We start from the raw sequence: 22810 nt of genomic DNA, 5'->3' as shown, positions 1-22810 counted from the left end.
CTAAATCTCACCTCCAGTGTTTCAATCCATTGCTTTGTGTTTTGTTGGTGAGAGAGATGAATAACAAATCATTACCTTACTTTTCTATATAATAATTGGATCTCAAGTTAGATGCAATCTTGAGTTTCTTGTGAAGGGAAGTAATGGAAAGTAATGAAATTCTCATTGACATATATACAATCCAGAGTTCCTGTATCAGTACGAATTGACTTGAAGAAATAGCAACAGAGAACTGGATAGTGAATGAAGGGAGCCAAATGTCTGATGCAATGAAGGACCTCCAAGAAACTCCTTCTGGTCAGCACATTTTCCACCTAAAACATTATCTTTGGATACTCACAAGCAACTGTGTCCACAGAATTAAAATAAATACCACTTTTGAAAGTAAAATGTTGGAATCTCTCAAAACACTTTCTCATTATTTTCAGATATTTATTCCTCAGGTCAAATGCTTTAGTTTTTTTAATACAAGACTATGCTGTGCTTAATGTAGTTTTATAGTATGGTTAACAACCAAACATGACTATTTTACAAACTTATAACTTTATTTTCATGTCCTTAAAAGTGTTAAGAAACAAAGAGATTTCAGTAAACATCTACTAATCCCATAAAGCAATAATGATATCTGTATGATCATTTCCTTACCACATCTAGATTTTAAATATCAAGGGAAATTCATTTTCTTACACTTTTTGAATTCCTTCCAACCAGAAGTTTTGTCCAAATACTATGAGGAAGATTCTGCCTTCTTGTTTTCTCTTAGTTGCTCTTCACATGGGAAAGGAATGATCACCCTGGATCATTTGGTTGGTCAGCCTCTAGCTAACTATATGGCTCAAAGTGGGTCATGATGTGGAAGCTGTTCCTGCTTTGTTTTGTTTTCACCCTGTTTTCTGAGTTAAGCCTAATTTCACTGGCCAGCCCTGAGGAGACAGATTTGTGAATGAGTGCATGGGTTCATTTGACCTGATATGGAGTAGGAAGGCTACCATGAACCTGAGACCTAACTGCGTTGTCGAAATCAGGGGAAATGGTGAAATCATTAATCCTAAATTCAATATATGTCTTGAAATCCTTAACTGATGTGAAACATATGACAAAGATCCTATAATAAGCAGTCCTCCAAATAATCTCCTCTGCAATTTCTTCTCTTGCATAATTTGTTTCTAATTAATAAAAAATACTGCATTTGAGGGAACCATTTGATTATAAATATAGATTTTTTCCTTGATAGCCAGATCTCTATGAAGAACAATTTAAGAATAATATTGCCAGAATTTGATACTGATTACTTATAGAATATGTGGGACCTAAGGGAATCTAGAATGATTCAGATAATGGATAGGCTTCTAATTGGGGTCACTCAATAATTTTTGGTGTTATTAAAGATGGCGAATGCAAAAAGTAGATAAAATTGGAGAAATTATTCATAATTTTGACTTTATAATTTTTAATGTGGTTTTTGAAATTCAAATAAATATACTCAAAGTCAGATTGATATTTGAATTTCAATTACCAAAACTGAGCAACGTGTTGGGGGCAGTGGCACCTAGCTGTAATCCCAGTGACTGGGGAGACTGAGGCAGGAGGATCACAAATTCAAGGCCAACCTCAGCAACTCATCAAGACCTCCTCTCAACATAAAAAGTAAAAAGAGTTGGGGATGAAGTCCCTGGTTTGATCCACAATACAAAAAAAAAAAAAAAAAAAGCAAGCATTTTGAAATAATGAGAATGTGAATTAATGGTATACAGATGAGTGCAATAGTGATTATCAGTCAAGCCTGTGTGTGTGTGTGTGTCAGAAATAGATTCACACAAGTATTTAAAAATGCCATTTTAAAATGAAAATCAGGTATTGTGATACCCCTTGCTTCACTCTTCCTGCTAAGGATTGCTTTCGCTATTCTGGGTCTCTTATTCTTCCAGACCAATTTCATGATTGCTTGCTCTCTTGTTCTATTTCTATGATTTTAATTGGAATTGCATTGAATCTGTATAGCACTTTTGGTAGTATGGCCATTTTGACAATATTAATTCTGCCTATCCAAGAACATGGGAGATCTTTCCATCTTCTAAGGTTTTCTTCAATTTCTTTCTTTAGTGTTCTGCAGTTCTCATTGTAGAGGTCTTTCACCTCTTTCGTTAGATTGAGTCCCATGTATTTTATTTTTTTTTGAGGCTATTGTGAATGGGGTAGTTTTCCTAACTTCTCTTTCTGAAGATTCATCACTTATGTATAAAAATGCATTGGATTTATGAGCATTGATCTTATATCCTGCTACTTTACTGAATTCACTTATGAGTTCTAAATGTTTTCTGGCGGAATTTCTAGGTTCCTCTAAATATATAATTATGTCATCAGCAAATAGGAATAGTTTGAGTTCTTCTTTTCCTATTCATATTCCTTTAATTTCTTTGGTCTGTCTAATTGCTCTGGCTAGAGTTTCAAGGACAATGTTGAATAGAAGTTGTGAAAGAGGGCTTCCCTGCCTTGTTCCAGTTTTTAGGGGGAATGCGTTCAGTTTTTCACCATTTGGAATGATATTGGCCATGGGCTTAGCATAGATAGCCTTTACAATGTTTAGGTATGTTCCTACTATCCCTGTAGTAACAAAAACAGCATGGTATTGCCACCATAATAGACAGGTAGATCAATGATACAGAATAGAGGGCACAGAAACAAACCCAAATAAACACAGTTTTCTCATACTAGACAAAGGTGCCGAAAACGTGCAATGGAGAAAAGATAACCTCTTCTACAAATGGTGCTGGGAAAACTGGAAATCCATATGCAACAGAATGAAACTCTCACCCTGCACAAAAATCAACTCAAAATGGATCAAGGATCTTGGAATCAGACCAGAGACCCTGCATCTTATAGACAAAAAAGTAGGTCCAAATCTTCATCATATCGGCTTAAGATCAGACTTCCTTAGCATGACTCCCATAGCACAAGAAATAAAAGCAAGAATAAATAACTGGGATAGATTCAAACTAAAAAGCTTTCTCTTAGCAAAAGAAATTATCAACACTGTGAAGAGAGAGCCTACAGAATGAGAGAAAATCTTTGCCACTCATGCTTCAGATCGAGCACTAATTTCCAAAATACATGAAAAATTCAAAAAACTTTACACCAAGAATACAAATAATCCAATCAACAAATGGGCTAAGGAAATGAACAGACACTTCACAGAAGAAGATCTATGAGCAATCAACAGATATATGAAAAAAGTTCAACATCTCTAGTAATAAGAGAAATGCAAATCAAAACTACCCTAGGATTTCATCTCACCCCAATTAGAATGGCAATTATCAATAATACAAGCAACAATAGGTGTTGGCGAGGATGTGGGGGAAAAGGTACACTCATACATTGCTGGTAGGGTAGAAAATTAATGCAGCCACTCTGGAAAGCAGTGTGGAGATTCCGTAGAAAACTTGGAATGGAATCACCATTTGACCCAGCAATCCCACTCCTTGGCCTATACCCAAAGGACTTAAAATGAGCATACTACAGTGATGCAGCCACATTAATGTTCAGAGCTGCTCAATTCACAATAGCCAAATTGTGGAACCAACCTAGATGCCCTTCAGTTGATGAATGGATAAAGAAACTGTGGTATATATATACAATGGAATATTACTCAGCCATAAAGAAGAATAAAATTATGGCATTTACAGGCAAATGGGTGAATTTGGAGAATATCATGCTAAGTGAGATATGCCAATCTCAAAAAAACCAAAGGACAAATGACCTCACTGATAAGCGGATGATGATACATAATGGGGGGTGGGAGGAAGGCAAGAATGGAGGAAGGAGGGATTGCATAGAGGGAAAAGAGGGGTGGGAGGGGTAGGGGGAATGAAAAATAACAAAGTGAATCATCACCATTTCCCTATATAAATGTATGATTACACAAATGGTATGCCTGTACTTCATGTACAACCAGAGAAACAAGTTGTATCCCATTTGTTTACAATAAAAATAAATAAATAAAATGAAAATCAGGGCAGTAAGACAACATGGCAAGTTGTGATAGAAAGTCCTATCTATGTACCTTTCAAATTTTATTCTGTAAATACTTGTTTTGTTCTCTGAAAATTATATCCATATTTCAACATTTCCAAAATTGCCTAAGCTTGTATAACAATTTGTCTCCAGTTGATTTGAGCATGATATCAGTCAACAATTTGGGTACTATCACCCTTTCAAACAGTGGAACAGGGTGCCACGTTTGGAACAGAAGGTTACTGACTGAATGTACAGGATGGAAATATACTCAGTGGGGCAGAAATATCTAATAAAAAAAAAGATGAAATAATAATAAGAAAAAGATGTTTATTAAATCTGACAACATGGAAGATGGTGACTTCCTTTCACTAGGAATTTTTGCTGAAGGAAAGAAGAAAAAATTCACATTGCATAAGACCCAGGAGTTAATTAGAAGTAAATAAATAATGGAGCCCAGCACAGTTGGGTTCCATGAATTCATGATTCAAAGACAATGTAAAGGGATTGTGTGTGGGGTATGTCAATGATAGTCATGTAGGCTTTAAAAAAACAGGAGAAATTTGAACTTTTTATTGGCATGCGCACAAAGAATAACAGAGAATAAAACCAGTTGCAGTTAACAAAGGGTAGGAAAGATTTGAAAGGTAACAGTTGAATAAGATTCCGGAAAGTGAAGGAAAAAAATGCTCCCAGGGTTGTTGGGCAGAGTGCACTGGACTGAGAAAAGCTCCATTCCTTAAACTGAAGGGAAGATAATCAACAGATTTGGTGATGCTGGACAGTGACAGATTCTTCAAAAGCAGGACAAATTTGTAAATGTGGTGTGCCTGATTAAATTTATTACACAAAACAAATATTCATTTAATTCATTTTCAGCCATTCAGCAAATGGTATGGTAATATCATAAGTAAGAAACAGGTCAACAATTTATGTAAAAAATAAAAAGTTTATGTACAAGTTAAAAGTTTAAACTGTTAGATACAAGAACCAATAGCATTAATACCATTTAAATTTGGTTCATCTGAGATATAGCAGGAGGCATTTAATAGTCTTTTCTTGGTGAGGGGGGGAATTGTGAATGACCATAATTACCTGTCAACAGAGAGAAGAGGATAGGAGGATAGGAATGAAAATGTAACTTTACTTCCAACCTCATTTTCTCCTTCTGTTGACAAGTAAAGAGGCTGTTGGCAATTATGTGATTTCAGTTGAGGCTGATTTTGTCACTATTGATTCAAATTAAATCAACCAGCCTCATGTTTGAAGACAAAGGACTATACATCAAGTTCTAAATTTTCTCCATGCGTATTAACCATGTAGGTACATCTGCATTATCTATAAAATTGCTTCTCAAACATTTAAAATAATAGACCATTTAAGTCAAATTGTTATAATCCCATATCAATTTAGCAGAAAAAAATGAAACATATAATAATATATCTTGCTGATATTTTGTAAATATTCAAAGATTGCAAAACACTTTTGGATGCGTTCAAGATTTAGAAATAGGGACTACATATGGTCTCACATCTTCATCAAATGAAAACATGGAAAAAAGGAGAAGGATGATTCTTTCCTTAAGGTCTTACATATCAGGCAACGAAGTAAAATGAATCGTAAGAAACACGAAACAACTGAGGCAATACCTATAATGCCACCAATGTCCTGTAAGGGGAGACCTTCCAGGCCATGATGAAGGTAGAGAAATCCAAGGAGATTCCCCTAAGCTTGCTGGAATGAATTGGACCCGGAAACCCAGGGAGGGAAAGGAAGCTAAATATTGCAGGGCAGATGTGCACACAGGAAGAACTTGAGAAATGCAGAAAGACCCTAAATGTCAAGTGGACTAACAATCAGCACATACCCAAAGCTGAGGAAAAAATCACTGGGAAAGATTCAACTGCATTTTTGTAAGGTTTTAACACTTTATGAAGTGGTATCATATCACTTGAAGATAGATTCTGAAAAGGTAACACTATGCAGAATAAATCCCATAGGAAGAATTAAAATAATGCAATAAGGACATAAAGATAATAAACCAACAAAAAAGAGAAAAATGTATCATAAAATGTTTGCAGATAGTTCTACTTTCTGGTAAGGCAGAATAGCAAAGAATGGACACACATGGTTACTTTTATGATTTGAAACAACCACAAGAGAGAGAGATGAAGCAATGTTTTTTTCAAGACAGTCAATATCAAGAAATGAAGGGCAGTAGCACCCGAGAGAAAGGATGTAACAAGGTTTTCCAGTGGCAACGTTTGATGTCAGAACCAAGTCAAAGAAGTGGTAGTCTTAGTGAATTGAAGAAACAGAGTGGAGCTTGGGGAGCCCACCTGGGAGAGTTCACAGGACAGAGAACATGAAAGGAGAGAGCTTCACAGAGACACTGCTCTGGGGATCTGCAGAGAGCTCCCCTGGAGTATTCCACTGAGTACTGTGCATGAGAGGAAGCTTGCACACAGCCGAGGAGAGAACCCCTCAATAAAATTACAAGAAATAATGTACACAACTGAAACAGAGCAGCAAATCCTGTCTGTTACCTTCAGAGTGGAAAAGCTCATCATTCATGGGATATTGGGAAGAGTATTCATGACTAGGGAATAATTAGCTAGAGAGTCAACAGTGTGCAGAAATACACTAAATCATAAAAGCCATATTCAAGTGAAGCTACTCCTAAATAATTTAACTCCTCAGAATAAAATGATGCAAGTGAGAAGACAGTACACAACATTTTTTAAGTACTGAAAAAAATTTAAAAGAGTCAACCTAGAATTCCGCATTCAGTGAAAATGTCTTTTGAAATTTAAATGAAAGAACAATGAACTGAAGTGTTGTAAAACTCAATGAAATTATAACTATCAGGATTACCTAAAGAAAAATCATTTTTCTACTCAAATTTTTGACACCAAAAGTGTACGTTTTCATGAAGTAATTTTCCAATTTTCCCAGAACACCAATTGGGTGTCCTGTAATTCAATTCAGTACTGACACTAACCACCCAGACTTGGTGAAAATGTACATGTTAAGAGCACAGTGGCACGAGATTACCCCTTATTTCTATTGTCAGTTGAAAATATTGAGCCCCAAAGTTATCCATGTTGCTGTTTGACTTGGCAGCAGTTACTCTTACTGACAACTTCCAGAATTCACCAGAATTCAGGGTGTTTTACTTACATTTAAAGATTTATTACAAAGGATGCATCTCAGAGACTGTCAAATGGAAGAGATGTACAAGGCTATGGGATGGGGGGTGCCACCTGGAGCTTCCATACTGTCTTATTCCACTGAGGTACTATAAAAAAAAATAGTGTAAGGTGGACATGTTATAAACTTCAGACATGTCTTTTATAGTTCTGGAGACTGGGAAATTCAAGACCAAGGCATCAATAGATTGAGATTTACCATATTGATCATTTCCTTTGCTGTGCAGAAGCAATTTCTTTTTTGAAGGAATCCCTCTTCTCTATTTTGGCTTTTGTTCCCTATGTTTTTGCGTTCATATTCATACCTAAAAATTTACTGGCCATTATCAATGTCTTAGAAACTTTTTGGCATACTTTTTTTTTTATATTTTGAGACAAAATTCCTCTGAATTGAAGAGTGTTGCCTCAAACCTGGGATCCTCAACCACGCCCATTTACTATGAAAATTTTAATAGTAATTCTTCTAAGCCACTGTCAGGGATATCTGTCCATTTATCTATGTCTACTTCAAATCCTCTCATTGTTGGTTTGTAGTGTTTTAGTCTTTTACCTCCAAGCTTTTTTCTGAAGAATTTTATTATTATTTTTTGCTACAGTATACAGGATGCTTACTTAATTGTTTTTTTCAGGTATAGAAATATTGTTGGTAATCATATTTGATTTTGTATTCTGAAACTTTGCCAAATTCCTTTATTTCAGCAAGTGTTTGTGGAGTATTTAAGGTCCTGCTCATATGATTGTGTCAACTGCAATCAGAGACGATATGACCGTTTCCTTTCCAAACTGAATGTCTTTTATTTCTTTTTGTTGTCTATTTGCTCTGGCTAGGATTTCCACTACTATGTTAAATAGAAGTCACAAGATGGAGCATTCTTGCCTTAAAAGGTCTGGATTTATCATAAAGGTTTTCAGTTACCACTGGTTATGATGTTTGTAGTTGCTTGCCTTTCCTGCATGCCATATGTTCTGATAAGTTTTGTATCAATTTTTAATTTGCCTTGAGATATTGTTTTAAATTTCCTTTTAGTTTCCTCTTTGCTAGATTATGTTCTTTTGTTTCTGTGTATCTGTGAATTTTCACATCTTCTTTCCACGATTAATTTTTTATTTTATTTCAATGTAGTAGAAAGACTACATAGTCTGTTTTAAATCTCCTTAAACTTGTTAAGACTTGTTTGTGACCCAACATGTACTCTATTCTGGAGAATGTCCTGACTACACTTAAGAAATATGTTTATCCTATTTTTCAGTGAAAAGTTCTGTTTTAATATCTGTCTTTTAGAACCATTTCATTTTTAATATTGTTACCATTATTATTATTTTGAAGCTTTTTATTTTCAGTATTGGTGTTCTAGTCATTATTAAAAGTGGGATATTAAAGTTGTTTACTATTAATATATTGCTATTGATTTATCCTATAAGATACACCAATATGTACTTTATATGTTCCAGTACATTCATTTCAAATGCAAATAAAACTGTTCTATCTTCCTGATGAATTACCCTACCGTTAAAATGTAATGCCTTTTTTTCTTTAGAAACAGTTTTTTACTTAAAATCTCTTTTTACTGATACAAATATAGTCACTCTCCTACTTTGGGGGGGGCGGTTCCGATTTGCATGGAGTATATTTTTCTATTCCTTAACTTGTAGCCTATGTGTGTCCTTGAACCTAAAGTAAATATCTTGTATGGCCTATTGTTAAATCTTCATGTGTTTAACCATTTGTCCACTCTATGCCTTTGATTAGATAGTTTGATTCATTTACATTTAAGGAAATTATTGATAGGGAAGAATATAATATTGGGATTTGTTAACCGCTTTCTGTATGTTTCATACTTCTTTTGTCCCTCTTTTTCTCTCTTAATGTTTTTATATTTCATTCTAAATTTTTTGCTTGCTTGTTTGCTTCATGTGCTTTGAAACCCTTTCTTGTTTCCTTTTGTGCGATATCAATAGGAATTTTCTTTGTGATTATGATGTGCTTAAATAAAAACATAACTATAAACTGAAATTCCTGTACAGTGTTAGTGGGAATGTAAAATGGCACAGTAGTATAGACATTTTTCAAAAGGCTAAAAATAATTTTGCTCTATGATCCCTTAATAGATTCTAAGTTCTGTTATGCAGAGAATATGATCCCTCCCACACTTGGACAGTGTCACAGCCACATTTTCCAACCATCTCCTCACATACCTATAGATTTTTAACAGACTCATGTGATATATTGTTATGGTTTGGATATGTGGTCTTCCCAAAAACTTCTGTTCTACTGCACCAAGGAAAATAAGTATTCTATAAGGACTATAATTGTATCAGTGGATTAATCCACTTGATGGATTAAAAAAATTAATAGACTAACTAATGACAACTGTAGGCAGGTGGGGCATGGCTGGAGGTAGGTCACTAGGGTCATGACTTGGAAGTGTTTATTTCTCTTTGACCCCTTCTCTCCTCTCCCTCTGCTTCCTTGCCACCAGAAGCTGAGGTGCTTTCCTCCACCACGACCTTCTGCTACGATGTTCCCCCTCACCTGAGCCAAAGGCACTTAGTTTGAATGTTTGCTTTTCTTCATTTTTATGTTTTTTTCCCTATTCAATACAATGTTCAATGCATATTTTTGCTTCTCTTATTATTGCCTGTCTTCTCCAGTAGACAAAAGAACTAAGAATGCAGAAATCCTTTGTTTTGACCACTGATCTTCTCTAATGACAGCTTCCAGGATGTGTTCAATAAATATTTGTTTGATTCATTATTGTTACCTCCAATGTTTTAATATGGTAAATTACTCCATTAGCAAATTTAATGTTAACCTGTCCTAGCAGGCTTGCAACAAGCCCTGCATACACGATTTAATTTTCAATATGTTGTTGGCTATTCATGCTACTACTTTATGTTTAAATGTGAATGAATGAATGTTAGCTGCATCTCTTTTTATTTTCTTTGATTTTGTTGAAGTTCTGTTTATCCCTATTGCAATTTTGTTATGTTGTTGATTTTTTTTTTTTTTTGTGAGCTTTATTTTCTCAGAGAGGGGTATGTTTTACTCTGATGTAATTGGACTTACATTTAATTTATCATCTCCTGGTATTATTTTGGGCTTCTTGAATGTTTTTTAAATATTTATCAGTTATTACAATTTTGAACATTGACAAAAATGAGCTTGCTTTTCATATTGCCACGGTATTGGCCAGAAATTACCTATTTTTCCTGCTTACAGTCCTTGAAGAAAGTATTAAGTGTCAACCCAATTCCCAAGCCTTATCTCCAATCCTCATAAACATTCATACCAAGACTCTGGCCACTACCAGATCCAATGATCACCCTTCCAGTGCTGTTCCAAAATTCATCTTCATGTTTATAACATTTTATTTCTCACCTCTGAATGTCTCTTAGTTTCTGAGTTCAGCTCTTCACAAACTTATCTATTGTACCCAATATTTATGACTAACCAGAAACAGGTAGCATATTCCTGGTACCTATATTGCTAGAACTACAACTGAAAGTATTTTAAATTTCTCAGCATTCAGTTTCTATACAGATGCTAGTATTTAAGTCTGGTCTGACATATCTGTGAGGCCAGACTTCTTCCTGTTTTTGCTTTGAAAGTACTGAGGTTCCAGCTATTTCTCCCAACATGGAATTCAGATCTCATGCCCCTTTTTTGCATATTTTATGTGTTTTTTTTTAGCCAGTAATTCGTCTTTCAGGAATAAGAGATCATCATAACTGCAGAATTTGGTTAGAAGTTACTTAAAATTCCAGTCTCACAGAATAATCTAGACCAAATATTTCCACCTATGAAGGTTCACATTCTGTCTGCGTCTGTCAGGTGTGGTGTTTTTTCTTGTCTGAGATGAATAGACCTTGATTTAAAAAAAAAAAAAAAAATCAGTGGCCTTCATCATTCAAACAAGTGTGAGCCAGATGGTATCAAAATGAAGAAGTGAATCAGATTGTGAAAGATGAGCTCCCCCTACAGGAGTCAATAACTTCTGAATGGCTCCAGTTAGACAGTTTGCTCTGTTGTTTTTTCGTTTATGCAACAGACCTACAGGATAAGCTTGTTTCATGAGGATAGAGTTTGACTGTGAATTATCCAATGATGGTTCAATAAAATTTGAAACTCCTTTGTACGTATGAACTATCAATAAAATATCTTGCTTTTTGTAGCTTTTTCATTTAGGTTCTAATGTTTTAATGAATTTGGTCAAAGGACATTGAATAATACGCTGTCATCTCTATATATCCCATATCTCATATACTTTCTCATATATTGGATTGATTTTTGATCCATTCTAATGCAATAGTGGATATATATTTGAAAAAGACAACTTGGAATTGTCTCTATTTCATATTCATTTATGGAAAATGTTTTAAACTTCATTCAATTTCATGCTACTGGCACGAATCCTGGAAAACATTCTGCTCTAAAACTGAACTCCTTCTGCTATTTCCAGGAAAGAAAAAAAAATGACCTCTTCAAGTGTGATTTTCATTTATACTTTTATTTGAATTTTTATTTTAAATGGTAGCACAAGCTCAGATTTTGCATCCTACTTTCATCTTTATATCACAAATTTACTGCTCCCTTGATCTTCTTATACTCTTGAGTTTATTTTGTCTCCAGGGCATTTATCATTTTTTTCCTTTACCAATATACTCAAGAATGACCATGATTTATTGATTTCATGGTGGTGCTTGAATATAGTGAACTTCAGGAAGGCAGACATATGTTAGCTCCAAGAGCCTTCCAAGAACATCATTATATACAGAGATATCCTTACTTATGAAAACTGTCAATCTTGAGGCTTTCAAAGTTTTAGATGTTTTCACCATATTATTTAACTCCATGATTTTATCTCTACGTACAAACATTTACTTAAGATTTGTGTTTCATCCCTCTGAATGAGAGTCACTATCTTTGAAGCCATTTTCATATTTTGGAAGCAAAGAAATTTTAATTCTAGAGATACCATCAGAAGACTTTGGAGACTTTGCATAAGCTTTCTCTTATTTTCCCTATGAAGGAATTTTGTGAATAAAATAAAATCAGTGAAGTGCTCTGTTCTTAAGGAAAGGATTTATGTAACACAAACTTTCTACTAGACCCTCCAAATTGTCATTTCCTTAGAACAGAGATTAAAGTTTTAAGTAAGTGATCACATTGTTTTATTATCCTCATAACTATTTTAGAGTAAATTAGAAAGTCTACTAAATGCCCTTTTGAGCTCGATGATTGGTATGATTTTCAATTGAGTCATACTTATATAATAATTGAGGTGACGTTCATGTCACTCAAAAATTTCACCTATCATACCTCAGTGGGAGATGCTAAAGAAAGCAACTCTTTTGAAATATGGCACACTAACGTTGGTGAAAATATTTATACTTTGCTTTGATAAATTATTCACATTTATACACATTGAGAAGTGGAAGGGATTTGTTCATTCCATATTCTTATGTTGTGGTAGGCAGAGATACCTAAGTCAGTATGAAGCACATTTTGTTCTGCTCGAAGATCAAGCTCAGAATGGTGCACTGTCATTTGTCAGAATCACATGAATAACACAGAACCACTGTATAGAAGCATCTCATTTCTGTTCCTGATGAATCTATTGCTATTTCCCTGATTTCCAGTGAATAAGGCATCTACTTACCTATTATTTGGGGAGATTCATGTGTATATATTCAAGGAGAGAGAGAGAGAGAGAGAGAGAGAGAGAGAGAGAGAGAGAGAGAGAGAGAGAGAGAGAGAGAGAACCACAAAAGGAGAGAAAATAGGATCAAAACCCACTTACATTTAGTTTGGAATACAGCTCACTTTAGGGTGCTGATTATTCTTATTTTAATGTTGGATATGATGTCTCAGTTTTTGATATGCCAGTGAGTAGTGACCTCATCCCTTAGTTAGGCTTATTCCTGAGTCCTATGAAACAGTATTAATAAATATTAGGTTGTGGTTCCAGTTTTATAACTATGATAATTCCTGTTTTTATCTATTGATCTTATGGCATGTCAAAGAAGGGTAAATGGCAGTTTACCCTTCATCATTAAGAAGAGAAAGTTTCATGAACTATTTGTGAGCCATATATTGCATCAAAATTGTAAGAATACAGATTAATGAAGTTAGGATCTAAGGAGCCAGCTTATCACCATACAAGAGCTATAATCAGCTCTGTAGCCAGGACTCCCATTAATAAGCAGACTATTAATAAATATATATGGATGAAACTCCTGAAAAGCCTAACTTGAGTCCTTACAAATCACTTTGCTTTATTCTAAGGCTCTTGTTACCATTTCTCATGTTCAGGAGACTCAAATATGGCATTATGATATTTTTTCTGATTTATAAAATTTAGATACTTTGAGTAACTTACCAAAGAGAGTAGGATTTCCCATTGAATGGAGATGTGGACACCATCGTCTTAGTAACTATATTATAGACTCTTGAAATTGTTGAGCAGGAAGTAAAACTTTCTGCACCACATTCATATATTCACCAGAAAACATAACTTTAAGACATTTCCACTGTTTGGGTATGAATTAAATTATCCCATGGGAAGGCAAAGTTTCTAAAATCAGAATGTGGAGCATCACTGAATATAATTTAAACCTATGCTTTTAGTTGGTGTGGAAAGAAGCATATAAAAATACCTTTCTCTAATGCCTATCATCTCTATGTATATCGTGGACATTTTTTTCACACCATTTTATTTGTTTGATTAGTATGAAATTATACCATGTCAACAAATTTCTTTTAAATGGCTTTAAAAACATCAGTTTTGAAAAGCATGCGTATGAGAGCAACAGACAGTTTTGCTGCCTCTTTACCTACAGTTCTTCCTTATTTTTTGTCATATTTAAATTAATTAAATCTGGAATGACACAGAAAATCATCCTGAATATTTTTAAAAATTTCCATTGTTCAGGTAAGATATATGTTGTTTCCTTAAAATGGTCATAATAAAGAAATTATTTCACATGTCTATTATCTCTCTAGCTTTTAATCTGAGTCCTTGTTTATGATGTCAGATGGTCCAGCAAACATATTGGAAGTTAATTCATTTAGGAATGAATGATACTGGAGAACAACATGCTGAGTGAAATAAGTCAGATTCAGAAAGAGTAAGAGATTGGAGCAGCTATAAAATAACTAGATAAAGCTCTTAACTGATATTTTTTACAGTTTTTTAAAAATTTTTTATTTGTTCATTTTAGATATACATGACAGTAGAATGTATTTGTGCACATTATACATACATGGAGTATATCTTCCCATTCTTGTGGTTGTACAAGATGTGGAGGTACACTGTTGTATATTCATGTATGAACATAGCAAAGTTATGTCTAATTCGTTTTACTGTCCTTAATGTACTTTTAACTCTCTTTCTGTTAGGTCAACTGTGTCACTTATATAAGAGACATTTTCATAGATTTGTTCTTTTTCTGGTGGTGGGTCTGGATCTGGTATCTGAGCATGTGGAGTTCTTCAGAATTTATCCAGAAGTATAATTAATTATTCATCCTATGAGATGAAGTAAAACAGTTACCACCAGTGAACTTGAAGAATATTATTTTGGTTTTTCTACTGACTTCATTTTGAGTAGAACTGCCATCATTCATTTGAACTAGCAAGTAGGAAATAGCCTCTCTGCTAATAGAGGCTCTAGAGGAGTGGGTAATGGCCACTTTGCCAAGGAACACCGATTCTTTAATTAGTGCTTTATCATTATACTTAATTGTGGGATTCATTGGAACATATTAGTACATACATATAATTCCATCAATCCCTTTCCCCTGTACATTCCCTTTCCCTCCTATCCTACTTCCTCTTTACTCTCTTGTTCTACTCAGTGATCTCTCTTCTATTTCTATAAGATATATATTCTATCTTTTTTATTCCGGTCTTTTTTCTTTATAGCCGCCACATATGAGAAAGATCATTCAACCCTGGTCTTTCTGAGTCTGGCTTATTTCACTCAGCATGGCGTTCTCCAGTTTCATTCATGTAGAGGCATAGATTCATTCTTCATTGCTGAGTAAATCTCCACTGTGTATATATACCACATTTTCTTAATCTTATTCATTGTTGATGGATACCTAGGCTGGTTTTATAACTTGGCTATTGTGAAATGTGCTACTATAAACATTAATGTGACCATATTACTGTTGTATGTTGATTTTCATTCTTTTGGATAAATACCAAGGAGTGGAAGAGGTGGGTCATATGGTGATTTTCTTCCTAGGCTTTTGAGGCATCTCCTTACTGATTTTCTTGGTGATTGTACTAATTTGAAGTCCCACCAACAATGTACACATGTACCATTTTCCCCACATACTTGCTAGTATTTATTATTATTTGTATTCTTGGTGATTGCCAATTCTGACTCCTGGTTGTGGTTGAAAAGCGGAAGACATGAATATCCATCCATCTTAGACATCATTCTAGGGGAACTAAAGTATGTTGTTAAACTTTATTTACTAATGACAGTTTTAGAAACTAAAATATATGTTTTTGTTTCTGATAATTTGTTTCATTTTTTATACTATATTCATTGCCTCAAAATCAAGAGTGAAAAATAAGAAAAAAATGAAACAAAGAAATTACTTAGTAGATTTGGAACTTTAAAATAATCTTTTGGAACTTAATGCCTGTACCAAAAGATTAGAAGAAAACATTATATCCATAAACTCAGCTAGAGCCTTGGCATGCTCACAGAATCAAGTCTCTACCTTAAAATGAGAATAGGATCAAATATGATAAGTAAAGACATTCCTTTTTCAGGCTGATCTATGGGAAAGACAAAGGACAGGGTGTAGGGGCTTAGCTCAATGGCATAGTGCTTGTCTGGCTATGTGCAAGATCCTTGGTTTGATCCCCAGCACAACAAAAAAATAAAAATAAAATTTAAAAAAATAAGCTGTTGAGTCACAGAGAAAAGACTCTCCACTCTAGTCTATGTGCTAAGGGTAGAAATAAAGCACTTTCAGATAAGATTGAGAATTTTCATATAGTTGTCCCTTATTTCTGGGGTGGACCTCAGGGCTGTGATCTGTATATTTGGGTCCCCTCAAAATTTATGTGTCAAAACCGAGCCACAAGTACAATAGGATTGGGAGGCAGGCTTTCAGGAACTGATTGTCTTGAAGGTGGAGCTCTCATGAATGAGACTAGTGTCATCATAAGGAGGACCATAGAGAACTGCCTTCTCCCTGCCATCGTGTGAGAACACAGCTGGAGGGTGAGACCTATGAACCAAAATTTGCTTCATCACACACCAAGTCTACTGGGACCATGAACCTAAATTTCCCAGCCTCCAGAACTGTAAGAAATTTCTCTTCTTTATAAGCTACTTACTTTATGGCATTTTGTTATAACAGCCCAGATGGACTAAGACAGCTGGAAAGGCAAGAAGCATTGCTTTGGAAGGCGTCTTGGACTCTCTAAAATAGAAATGAGTTTTTGGAATGTCCCAGCAGAAAAAGGCTAAAAGAATTCTACAATCTTTTTTTCAGGGTTCTTGGTTACTATATATCTAATATATTATATATCTAAATATATAATATTTCTAAATATATATATATTTCTAAATATACATATATGTATATATTTGGAAAAAAAGAACATAAAATAAGAATGAATTGCATAGTTTAGGTCACCTAGAAATAGGGATGGATTTCCAGAGGATGGCACAGAAAGGAGCCCCAAGATGGACCATCCTGAGTCCTGGCTCTAGGTCATGCTGACAGCATGACCCTGTGGGCATCTGGATCTCCAGCATCCCAGTGACAAAGAGGAGTAAGATGTAGATTGACCAAAAGTGAACTAAAAAAACTGAGCTGATGATTCTTTCTTAATCAGAATCAAACGGATATATATCTCAGTTGTTGAAGTTATTTTCTTATAAACTAAGACCTATAATTATAAAAATAATATATGACTTCATAATTGTCACACAGAGCAATCCAAGATGAATATATGTGTATATGTATGTGGCGTGTCTGCATACATACTTATTATATATATGTATATGCATATATATATGTAAAGATCTCATATATTTGTGATGAAAGGTGAATCACTGCAAAAGGTTTGGAAATTAATAGTAAAATAAAAGTTTGAAAATTAGAGAAATGTTCCAAAGAATACATATACTCATAATGTTTTTCCCCATATATGACTTGTTCTTCTTCCCACAAACTTCTAGACTTACAAATTCTAGCATGCTCATCATTTTCCATATCTACTACAAATTATCCCAAAACTATCTGACTCCAGATGTATGTGTGCAGTTGGATGAGGCAATCATTAAGTGCAGTTTATCAAAATTATGTTTCAAAAATATGACTGCTAACTATGGCATTCTTCCTTTGTTAATTAAGAAACAAATTGCCATATCATCTACTGGAGTGTGTCTTATGAATATGTATTTGGACAAAAGTTTACTTTTTCTGCCTTTTGGAAAAATTCTAATAGTTATTTGTTTTACTGTCCTCTTTGAGCATTTATTTTTAACTTAATATAACCTTTAAAGTGTTTTATAAGATTTCTACTATTATATTAATTTGCATGAAATCTTCATAAGAAAATTCATTGTGATCAAGGATTTTGGAAAAAATAATATGCTGGGTATCTTTAAGACATTTCAGGTATCTTAGATAATATTTGTTGTAATAATGTAATATCAAATTAGTTTGATCATTTTACAAAGTAAATTTGGACTAACTAGTTGAACCAATCAACTACTGGACTTCTAAATGAAGAACAAAATGTTTTGGTTAGTTTTGTTTTAAACTAAGATATAATTACTTGCTGGCAACTATTTAAATAACTCCACTCAAAATTTCCACAACTGAATGAGAAAGGTAAACACGTGAATAAATTAGGATGAAAAATACAGTAGAAACAGAGAAGCCAGTGAAGAATTGCAGCAATTATTGCATTCATGTAGCTATAGACAGAATCATTTTTAGGCTACCCAGTTATTTAGAACAGAGGTCAGAAAATATGCAGTCCTGCTAAATAAATAATGGTATAGACTACATTAAATCCAGTTTCTGAAGTCTAATTAATACCATCTTAGTGCTAAATTTTTTATGTTAAGTGAAAAATTATTTATACATAGAAACATCCAATTACCAACATTATTTATGTCTGGGTAGCTGAGTTAAGTATAATTTTATTTTCTTTCCCAAAATGTTCTTTTTTACAGATTAATATTAGTATATAAATTGGTTAATTTTCTCTCTTGGTGGACACATTTGTAGCAATGATGTGACTTCATTCTTTAGCAAGAGACTAAAATATATGTAGCCTATCCCTACACAACGAGGAAAATTAACTGGATGATGGATAGAGATTTCCATCAGGACATTATTTGTACAAGTAAAAACAAATTAGAATTGATGAAAATTATACGAACATGTAAAACACATTCACCCTCCATTAAATTAGTTTTAAACACTTCTTAAAGTCATGGAGAATATTGACAATGTCAAAATATGTAAATGATTATTAATTCAATAACATTATCATAAGCCATATGTTAGTGAAATTAAGCATAAATTTGATCTTGTTTCTTAAACTTTATGTACAAAATTCTCTATATTTATCTATAATGAGCTTCTGTTATTGAGAAGGAGCTGAGTTCTCTTTTCCTCCCCTGCCTCCCCTTTATATTGTATAGTAATTAATCTGATTAACTGGTTATTTGAAGTAACATGTAGTTATCAGGAATTAGTTCAATTAAAACATTGAAAACAACAGGTGACATAGTTGTATTATATTGAGTCGCAAATATCAGAACTAGATTCTAACAGGAAAATGCAGTGTGAGATCTTGTGCCATCAGGAATAACAAACTCATCTATAAAATGCCAATTTTGTCTTTAAATGGGAAATTGTTATGGACAAATATGTTAATAAATACCCTATTATCCCTTATATGATGATTCTTTACATAGAATTTTAAAAAGAGTAATATATTTTCCTGATCATATTTGGTATTTTGCTATTATCAAGACTGAAATCATTAACTACTCTCCCAGGTCTTATCTCAAATCTTTTATCCCTTCTTTCTGGAGAATGCAGTTCTTTCATGTGAAAATTTCACTTTTGGGGTTTCATTCTTAGATTCTTTCACTGTGACTCTTTGGAACTGACTTCAAATATGTAATAAGGAAAAAAAATTACATGATTTTTATTTATTTTCATTGAATGACTTTTTACTTTCTTCATATAATTTTCTATTCAGAAATAAAAACTATTTTCTCCGATTTTTGGTGTAAAATTTCTTTCCTTTTTTTTTTCTTTGTGATGCTGGGGATTGAACTAGGTTCTTAAGCCTGTGAGGCACTCTATCAACTGAGCTATATCCCCAGCCCCCAAATTCCTTCCTTTTTCCTTCTTTCCTTCCTTCCTTCCTTCCTTCCTTCCTTCCTTCCTTCCTTCCTTCCTTCCTTCCTTCCTTCCTTCCTTCCTTCCTTCCTCCCTCCCTCCCTCCCTCTCTCTCTCTCTCTCTCTCTCTCTCTCTCTCTCTCTCTCTCTCTCTCTCTCTCTCTCTCTCTTTTGTGCTAAGGATGGAACATACCCTCCCTGTCCCCCTCAGGGTCTTGTGCATGCTAGTCAAGCACTCTACCAGACTTTTATCCTTTTTTATACTTTGGACTCTTACCAGTCCAAAGTATAAAATTTCAATAAAATGATTCAGATTAATAACACCATTATACATATCTTTTCTGCTCATCACAATATGTTTAACTTTTGTGAATAAAATACTTAAGTGTTTGCAGGCACATCACACACCAACACCAGTTCTTCATCCATCTCCCAGACAAGACATTCCTCTACCATGGCAGTTTATTCTACTGAGGCTTAACAACATTGACCTTGAGAACTCTTATCTTCACATTACTCTGGAAATCTCCATCGACATGTGATTTGGTTTCCAAATGAAACCTAACACATTCCTAAGATTTATCAGAGTGGAAGTTCAATTTTATGACCTTTTTCTTTTTTATTGTTTGACATCATGTCCAACCTTTTTGATGATGGTAAAGGCACATGAAAATTAAATCTTAAGAAGATGTTATGCCCACTTAATCAGGGTGTAATTTAATTGTGATCTCTTACTAACCTCTTTGGTACTGTCAGTTTCCAATATGTGCAAAATAGAAGTAATGCTAGCTGCTTTTTTAATTTCATCAGTAGCTACAAAGATTAATAAACAAAGAAATTTGTATAAATGTTTAGATGGATAAATAGAGATATATCTACAAGATATTAACATTGGAATTTCTTTTAGCTCCTACTTTGGAAATGTAGATGTGACTTTGCAAAGTTAGCTTTCGGTAAATATTTACTGAGAACCTGCAATGTGTGAAACCATGCTCTAAGCATTGGAGATTCAGCAATCGATAAGAGAGAGACAGCCTTTGTCCCTGAATTCCTGGTGCTTAAAAAGTGTGAGAGAATGCATGTAAGAGAGAGAGAGAGAGAGAGAGAGAGAGAGAGAGAGAGAGAGAGAGAGAGAGAGGTAGAGGTAGAGAGTAAGACAACAATCAAGATGAGTGCAGGTGTTGAAAAACTTTAAAAAATAACTAATAGATTAATTTATCCCGGATCGTGAGAGAGGTTCTTCCTTTTAAAGAGTTATTAGAGAAGCCTCTATAAAAGGGAATCTTTAAGTCTGAGTAGAAATCAGAAAGCAGTCATGTAAACAGGGAATAGTACTATAGTATTTCTTCAGGTAATAACACTGTCAATACAAAATGCAAAAAGATAAAAGAGGAAAAAGAGCATTTTGATTATTTATTTATCTATCTATCTACTTATTTATTTATTTTTTATGTAACTATGCACACCCCCCCCCCCTTTTTTTTTTTGACTATAGAATGAGGCTTTACTAGGTTGACTGTAGTATGCTCTACAGTAGGTGAAAGACAGACAAATGTGGGGCAATAAGTGCAGATCCATTTGCTTTCAAACGTCAAAATTTAAATTGGTGATCCTCACCTGTGAGTAGAAGGTAGAATCATCCAGAGAGCTGGAAAAAAAGCTAAAACTCTTGCTCCATGTTATACTATTAAAACACATCTCTGAATATGGATTCCATTAAATGATATATAACAAAAATTCCCTCCAAATTGTAATGTAAGGTCAAAATTAAAAATCACTCATTATGATACTCTGGCATTACTTATATTTAACATTAATACAAAATAGATGTTCATCTCAAGTCCCATGCATAAAATAGCAAAACAAATTTTTAAATTTGGATCAGAATTATACATTTTTTAAGTCACAATTATTAAACAGTCTATTTTCTGGATTCTGGTGGAATATGGGAAAAAATATACAAATAAGACATGGTATTTGCCCTGATTATTTCTTTTTTCACTGCAACTTTTGGGCATAAGACTGAACCAATAGTTCAAATAGTTTAACTAGTATTGAGTTTGGTTATATGAATAAAGATTATGTTCTCAACCATCAAATATTTCTGAAAATCAGAAATATCTATGAAATCACAGAAATATCTGTGAGTCTGTTATTATTCTACACATCATTTAAAATTAAGGGTGTATATAGTTACCTTGATTATAATATTTTCCTTGTTAAATATATGATATAATTATGTGCATTGTCTTATCAGGAATTTACATGAAAACTGAGTACTTCTGAAGAATTGCTATAAAGTTTTTGGAGTATTTCCCCTTAGGTGTATTAATCTCTGTATTGACTTAACATTTTTAAGAAGAGCCAAAAAGCACACAACCTGTGGGGGATGTATCTCCCTTAATCCTTCTACTTTAATCCCCACAGATGCTATTTTCTTGGGTACTTATATCTAGTTTCAAATATTATTGATTTTTTTCAACTTTTCCTTGTGGGTTTCCAGACATAATCTATTTTCTGTGTTTGGTTTTTCCAATTTAACACTTTTCTGGCACAAACAACAGAGCACAGATCAGAATAAATATTTCCTAAGCACATTCTTTCTTTTTTTTTTTTTAACTTTTTTTTTGTTTTTAGTTGTAGATGGACAATACCTTTATTATATTTATTTATGTAGTGCTGAGGATCAAATCCAGTGCCTCACGCATGCAAGGCAAACGCTCCACCACTGAGCTACAAACCTAGCCCCAAGCACATTCTTTCTTAAAGTAAACAAACATGAATATAATCTTATTGATTCAATAAAGACAGATGACTCAAAATCCTCTTGAGTAATTAGGAATTTGATAACACAGGAAGTATTCTACTATTGACCTTACTTCTACTGGGAAGAATTAAGAATTCATGACTCTGGTTTTCAATCACTGGACCTAATTATTCACTGGGTATGAAATGATGCAGTATTTCTCTGACCAAGCTCCTATTTTCAAGCTATATTTTGCATCTTCTGAATTGCATAAAAATGTGATTATGAAAAAATGTTAACTTTATCAAAAGTGGAAAGCCATGGATCATGAGGCCACAAAGTAAGGGCTTAAAAATATTATATTTCAGTATGATGTGATATTCTATTATCCCTTGTTCTTAGTTTTCCATTTGGTGATAGGAGATTCTAATTTTTATAATGAGCC

The sequence above is a fragment of the Sciurus vulgaris genome, assembly GCF_902686455.1.
Source record: "Sciurus vulgaris genome assembly, chromosome: 4".
Taxonomy (NCBI): Eukaryota; Metazoa; Chordata; class Mammalia; order Rodentia; family Sciuridae; genus Sciurus; species Sciurus vulgaris.
The sequence above is the reverse complement of the archived record's forward strand: the minus strand, read 5'-3'. Positions refer to the sequence as shown.